The sequence below is a fragment of the Cupressus sempervirens genome, chromosome 4, assembly GCF_028749045.1.
Source record: "Cupressus sempervirens isolate cs-2001-9-10 chromosome 4, ASM2874904v1, whole genome shotgun sequence".
In the NCBI taxonomy this organism is placed as follows: domain Eukaryota; kingdom Viridiplantae; phylum Streptophyta; class Pinopsida; order Cupressales; family Cupressaceae; genus Cupressus; species Cupressus sempervirens.
This window is the reverse complement of record NC_143121.1, coordinates 168,865,619-168,871,618: the sequence shown is the minus strand read 5'-3', so window position 1 is coordinate 168,871,618 and position 6,000 is coordinate 168,865,619.

Genomic DNA, 6,000 nt, shown 5'->3' with positions numbered 1-6,000 from the left:
GAGAAGGCAAGATGTGATGAGTGCATTTCCCTTCTGAAAATGATCATCCAGATGAAGGCAAAGGAGGCAATTGAAGCAAAAATTTTGAAGAAAGGGACTCAGCCTCTATTTGAATGGCTTCAAAGCATGCAATTTAAGCTGGAGATTATTCAAGAAGCTGAAGAGGGACTCAAAGAAATAGGGGAAAAAGTGAGGAAGACCCAAAATAGAGCATTCAAACTCATGTGAGGATTACACACTGACTCACAAACTAGTGGGCAAGAGAAAGCTCTTATTGGGGTAGAAGTAATAAAGAAAAACTTCTCCACATACTTGACTTATCTATTTGGAATGACTTCGAGTAGTCAAAATAGAGTGGTAGAGTTTCAGACATTTGATGGATGCATACACGTGGGTACTAAAGAATTGACAAGTCAAGTAAATGCAGTGAAGGAGCTAGCTCAAGAGCATTCAATGTGGCTCTTAAGATTCACCAATGTACATGTGCCTAATCATAAAGAAATGATTCCAATTATAGTTCCTACTAAAGCATATAGAGCAAAAACTGAAAAAGGAAAGAAATCCAAGTGATTCAGTTGATGCCCCCTTTTCATTTTCTATTGTAAACTTTGCAAATTTTGTAATACGACAAACTGGTATCTTTCCATTTGTCATCCTCAGAAGATGAATCGATTAGAATTCCTATTGTAATGATCATCTCTCAAACTCTGTATGTATGAAGTTGAATGATTAATGGAGGGTCAACAAAATTTTTGGTGTGAAGTACTTTTTGTTGCAAAGACAATATCAAGAGGTATTTGATATCAATTATTTTCTATTCCCGTAGAAATTAGTATTTTCCTCATATGGTTTGAAATGAAATGAAGAAGAAATAGAGTTTTACTTCCCCTGTTCATAAAAAAAGAATGAATGTGATAAGTATTGTTATTTTTCACTCAAAGAGGAATCCTTTATGTTATCAATTTATTAGTTAAAAGATAGATTTAAACTCTAGTAGTTCAGTTTCTAGGGAAGTTTTATGAGTTCATAAGATGTGTGGATGCGTAAAATTGATTAATTGATTTCAAACTTCTTGTTCACCTGAGCTAGTTCTTGTTTAAGGTTAGCTCGGTTATACCTCTATTGTTCTCTAGTTAAGAACACACCCCTAATTAGATAGTAGGAACAAACAAAATTCACTGAAAATCTATCATAGGGAGCTATACCTATCACTTCAGAGAAAAGTAATTCATCTACAAGTGGCTTTTCAAACTATTGTAACAAGATGTTGTTCTAAGAACTTGGGAATTTAAAGAGTCAAAATCAAAGGAACAAAATCTATTTACCAAAAAAAATTTGGCAACTCTACTGGGCTGGGGACATGAATAGTCGCTTGATCAAAAAGCCTATGTCATGAGGGAAAATGGTACTACCTCATGAAAACATAATCCTAGTGCTCCAACCTAACCTTGGTTTTCAAGAGGACCAAGAGGACATAATTTCATCCCTTAACAAATTTGTTTGGAGACACAAAAGGAACACTAAACATTATCGGAATGCTAGCCAGGTATTAGAGGAAGAAGAAAGAATAGTTGAAGCCTTGGAAAGAGTTGTTCAAAGGAGAGATATCTAGAGAGCAAAAAGACAATTAAGACAATAAGCTCAAAGATAAACTAGACCCAGCATCCTCGAACAATTTAGGTTCCTCAAAAGTATCAAGGAACAGGCTGGGCAGGATCCTACCTTTGATAAACTTGTAGAGCTTGGTTTTCCTATTTTAGATGTCCCAAAGTAGAAAGGTGAAGGTAAAAGTCGGAGTAGACCCCCTTCCCCTATTAGAAATCAGGATGCCAGCACTTCACATTCCACTTGTTAGGTTTTAGCACTTCACGAAGTTACTGCCCCTCCATTTGTTAATTTTCTACCATATACTGTTAGAATAATCATGGCCGCTCCATGGGCCATGGCAATAGGACCATTAGCATTAAATTCTTACCATCCACTCCCAGTTAGTTTAAGGAAGAATTTTCCTAAATTCTCAGGTGATGGAAAAGTCACTACAAATGAACACATTAAAGCTTTCTTTGTGGCTACTCATATCTTAGGAGTGGGACATGAAGATGTTGTTGTAAGATTGTTCGTAGAAACCCTCACCGATAGTGCAGTAGATTGGTTTTATCATCTAGATGACGGCTCAATAACTGATTGGGATACAATGAGAACTGAATTTGAGACAAGATTCAAAATTGCAGAAGATGAACATGCCTTGCTAACATAGTTGACTTCAATTAAGAAGCAACCAACTATGAGCATGAGGGATTTCATTTCCAAATTCAATAAGATTAATAGCAGAATTCCTACTATTTATAGACCCACATCTGGTAATTTGAAAACTTTCTTTATTAGTGTTATGCCTCCAAATATCAATTATGATATGAGAAGAGCACATCCCACTGATCTAGCTGATGTACAGAACAAAGCAATTGAATGTGAGGATGATTTAATTTCTATGGGAAAATGGAAATGAGAACTTCAAACTAAAGGGAGTTCTAGTAATACCACATCATCAGAAGAGATGATTCAGAAGTTGTTACCTGGATTCAATAGCTCTTGTCCGTGGAATTACCAAAATTCACTAGGAAGAAGCAATGAAAATAGATTTCTGCAGCTTACAAGTTCACAACCTAGGTTGCAAATCGAAGCAGCACCAAAAAAAGGAAATATGTAAACTTTCATTTAACCACAGATCATGACAGTGAAAATTGTCCGGAGACTTCTCGTATGATGCAATTGTTATCTACTAATGAATTATACATTATAGCTCCTTGTTCAGAGCCTGATTCTTATTCAAATGGCGACTCTAGAAATTTATTTTTAGAATACAAATCAAATTCTAAATCAAAAGGTGAGTGTTATGCAACTATTAATGGAACTTCATACATAGTGATTACCCGTGGACAAAGCTTAAAGAACCAAACCTCTAGTCACACTCATAGGAATGACTTCAGTCCTTCAATGACCAATGTACATACTGATCAAGGAGCATCTACTTCACAAATGGGTAAGGACAAGACATCCTTTGATTTCATTCGATTTTGTGAAGAGCCAAAAATTCAAATTTCCACTATTGATTATTTAAAGTCACATCCCTCTGAGTTAAAAACACTGGTAGACCCATGTAAAGGAAACACATTAGATGCTAATTGTAATGTAATGGTTGAAAAAGAAGATGAAACCTTGACATCTGGTTTGTTTAATCAAGAAGATTCCACAGTTTTAGCAACCTCTCCTAGGAAAAAGCCTAAACCTTTTTATATCTCATTGTACATCAATGAATGTAAACTTGGTAATTGTATAATAGATTTGAGTGAATCGAATAATGTTATGCCTTATTCTATAACTAAAGCTTTGGGTCTTAATCTTACTAAAGTGCATGGAAGATGCTATTCAATGGATGCCAAACAAGTTCCCTTACTCAGATAGATTAAAGATGCTCAGGTAGCTTTAGCTTCACATCCAGAAAAGAAGCTCCTACTAACTATCCTAGTAGTTGATATCCCAGCAAGCTATGGACTTCTATTAAGTAGAAGTTTTTGTCGTGACTTAGGAGGAGAAATTAAACTAGATTGGTCCCAACCACTAATACCTATTGGGAATAAGAAAGTCAAATTAGAACCAGAAGAAAAGGAAAAGTTCACAGTGTTGAAATTAGATGATCCTAAAGCTCAGATCCTATATCAAGAATTAGAATTTGGCAATTATATGTTGTTTACTAAAGAAAACCCAAAAGAAAAAATAGACAAAAATCAAAGTGATAAAGTTTCCAATGAAAATAAAGATGTACCAAGCATATGGATGCTTGAATTTGATGGAAGTTGTGCCTCTTCAGGATCTGGAGCTGGTGTAGCATTGATATCCCTAGAAGGAGAACCTAAACCAATGGCTTTCAAATTAGAATTTGGGACTACAAATAACACTACAGAATATGAGGCCTTATTACTTGGAATAATAACAGCAAAAGAAAGAGGAATAAATATTTTAAAAGTCCAAGGTGATGCAGAGCTTATTGTAAAGTAGGTAAAAGGGTAGTATTTTGTTAAAAATCACAAGTTGAAGAATTACAGGAACAAAGTCTAGGATGAGATTGGAGGTCTAGATGCCTTCTCTATTGAAGCGGTTCTGAGAGAGACAAATACCAAAGTTGATTCCTTGGTTGTCTTCGCCTCCCTATTACTTCCTCACCTAGATTTCCAAGACAAGAAGTACCAGGTCAAAATTGTGTATCGATCTGTCGTTCCAAATAACACAAAATCATGGCAATTTTTCAATGATGATAAAAGTTTGCAGATGTTCTTTGAGAATGACAAGTTTAGGTTTGAGCACGAATCTAATGGAAGTAATCATGAAATCCCTAGTGCAGAGAAAAAATAGAGCCAAAATGTAGAAGTTCAGTTGAAAGGCAACATTATTCCCCCATATTTCGTGGCCTTAGAATAATTATTTAATAGACATGATGCCTACATAAAATAGAAGAGAGCAGAAAAGGGGCCAACAATGGGTGAATATGAAGGAGTTACCATCAAAGATATTCATAATCCCAAACTGATTAACATTGGGAAGTGTTGTTCACCCGAAGAGAAAGAGGCCACAAAGAATCTATTTATTGAATATAGAGATTTTTTTTCTTGGAGCTATGAAGATTTGAAAAGTTATAGAAATGGGAAGGTAAAACACAAAATTCCACTAAAGCCTGATGTAGTCCCTTTTCCGCAGATGCAAAGGAACTATAATCCTAAAGCCACTAATGCCATCTTTTGAGAAGTGGATAAGATGTTAAAAGCAAGAATTAGTTATCCCATTCATCATTCCACCTGGATAGAAAATATAGTACCCATCAGAAAGAAGAATGGAGAAATAAGAATCTGTGTTGATTTTTGCAACCTAAATCAAGCGTCCCTAAAAGATAACTTTGATCTTCCTAATATGGACTATTTATTGCAAACAGTGGTGGGATCTAAAATGATGTCTATGCTTGATGGCTTCTTAGGTTATAATTAGATTGAAGTAGAAGAGAAAGACTAGCATAAGATAGCATTCACTACCCCTTGGGGTAAATTTGTGTATCACAAAATGCCTTTTGAACTTATCAACGTTGGTGCTACATTCCAAAGGTGCATGAGTAAGACATTTGCTGATTTGAAAGACTAAATCATAGTCATATACCTAGATGACCTCACCGTGTTCTTGAGAAAAAGAAAAGATCATACGAAAGATTTGAGGAAAGTGTTATAGAGGTGTCGAGAGCATGGAATATCACCCAGCCCAAAGAAGTCATTTTTCTATGTGATAGAAGGAAAGCTCCTTGGCCATATAGTGTCCCAAGAAGGTATTAGAATTGACCCTAAAATATTAGAAGCTATTCAGAGACTAAGCCTACCCTCGAACAAAATAGGGGTTAAATCTTTCTTTGGGTAGGTGAATTTTCTCAGAAGATTTGTGCTTGATTTTGCAGAAACTACTAAACATATAGTAGACATGATGAAAGGAAATTCAAATTCCAAATGGAATGAGGTAGGAAAAAAAGCTTTTCATGATATAGAAACTACTATTGCTAATGCTCCTGTACTGTGCCATCCAAATTATAAGCAGGACTTTATCATTTATTGCTATGCTTCTAAACATACATTGTTAGCTATTCTTATGCAGGAGAATGATGAAGGAGTATAGGCTCCTATTGCTTTTATGAGCATACCTTTAAAGAACCATGAGCTCAAATGGTCACAAATTGAAAACCATGCTTTTCCAATGGTCAAGGCTCTTACAATTTTTTGGTTCTATATCCTACATTCACATTGAATAGTTTTTGTCCCAGATGTAGTACTAAAGAGCGTACTAATGCAATAGGATATAAGTTGCAATGTCAGAGGAGCATGGGTAGCAAAAAATACAAGAATAAGATATAGAGATTAAACCTACCAAGTTAATAAGAGGGAATGCTCTATGAAAGGCAATTGCAGAAAA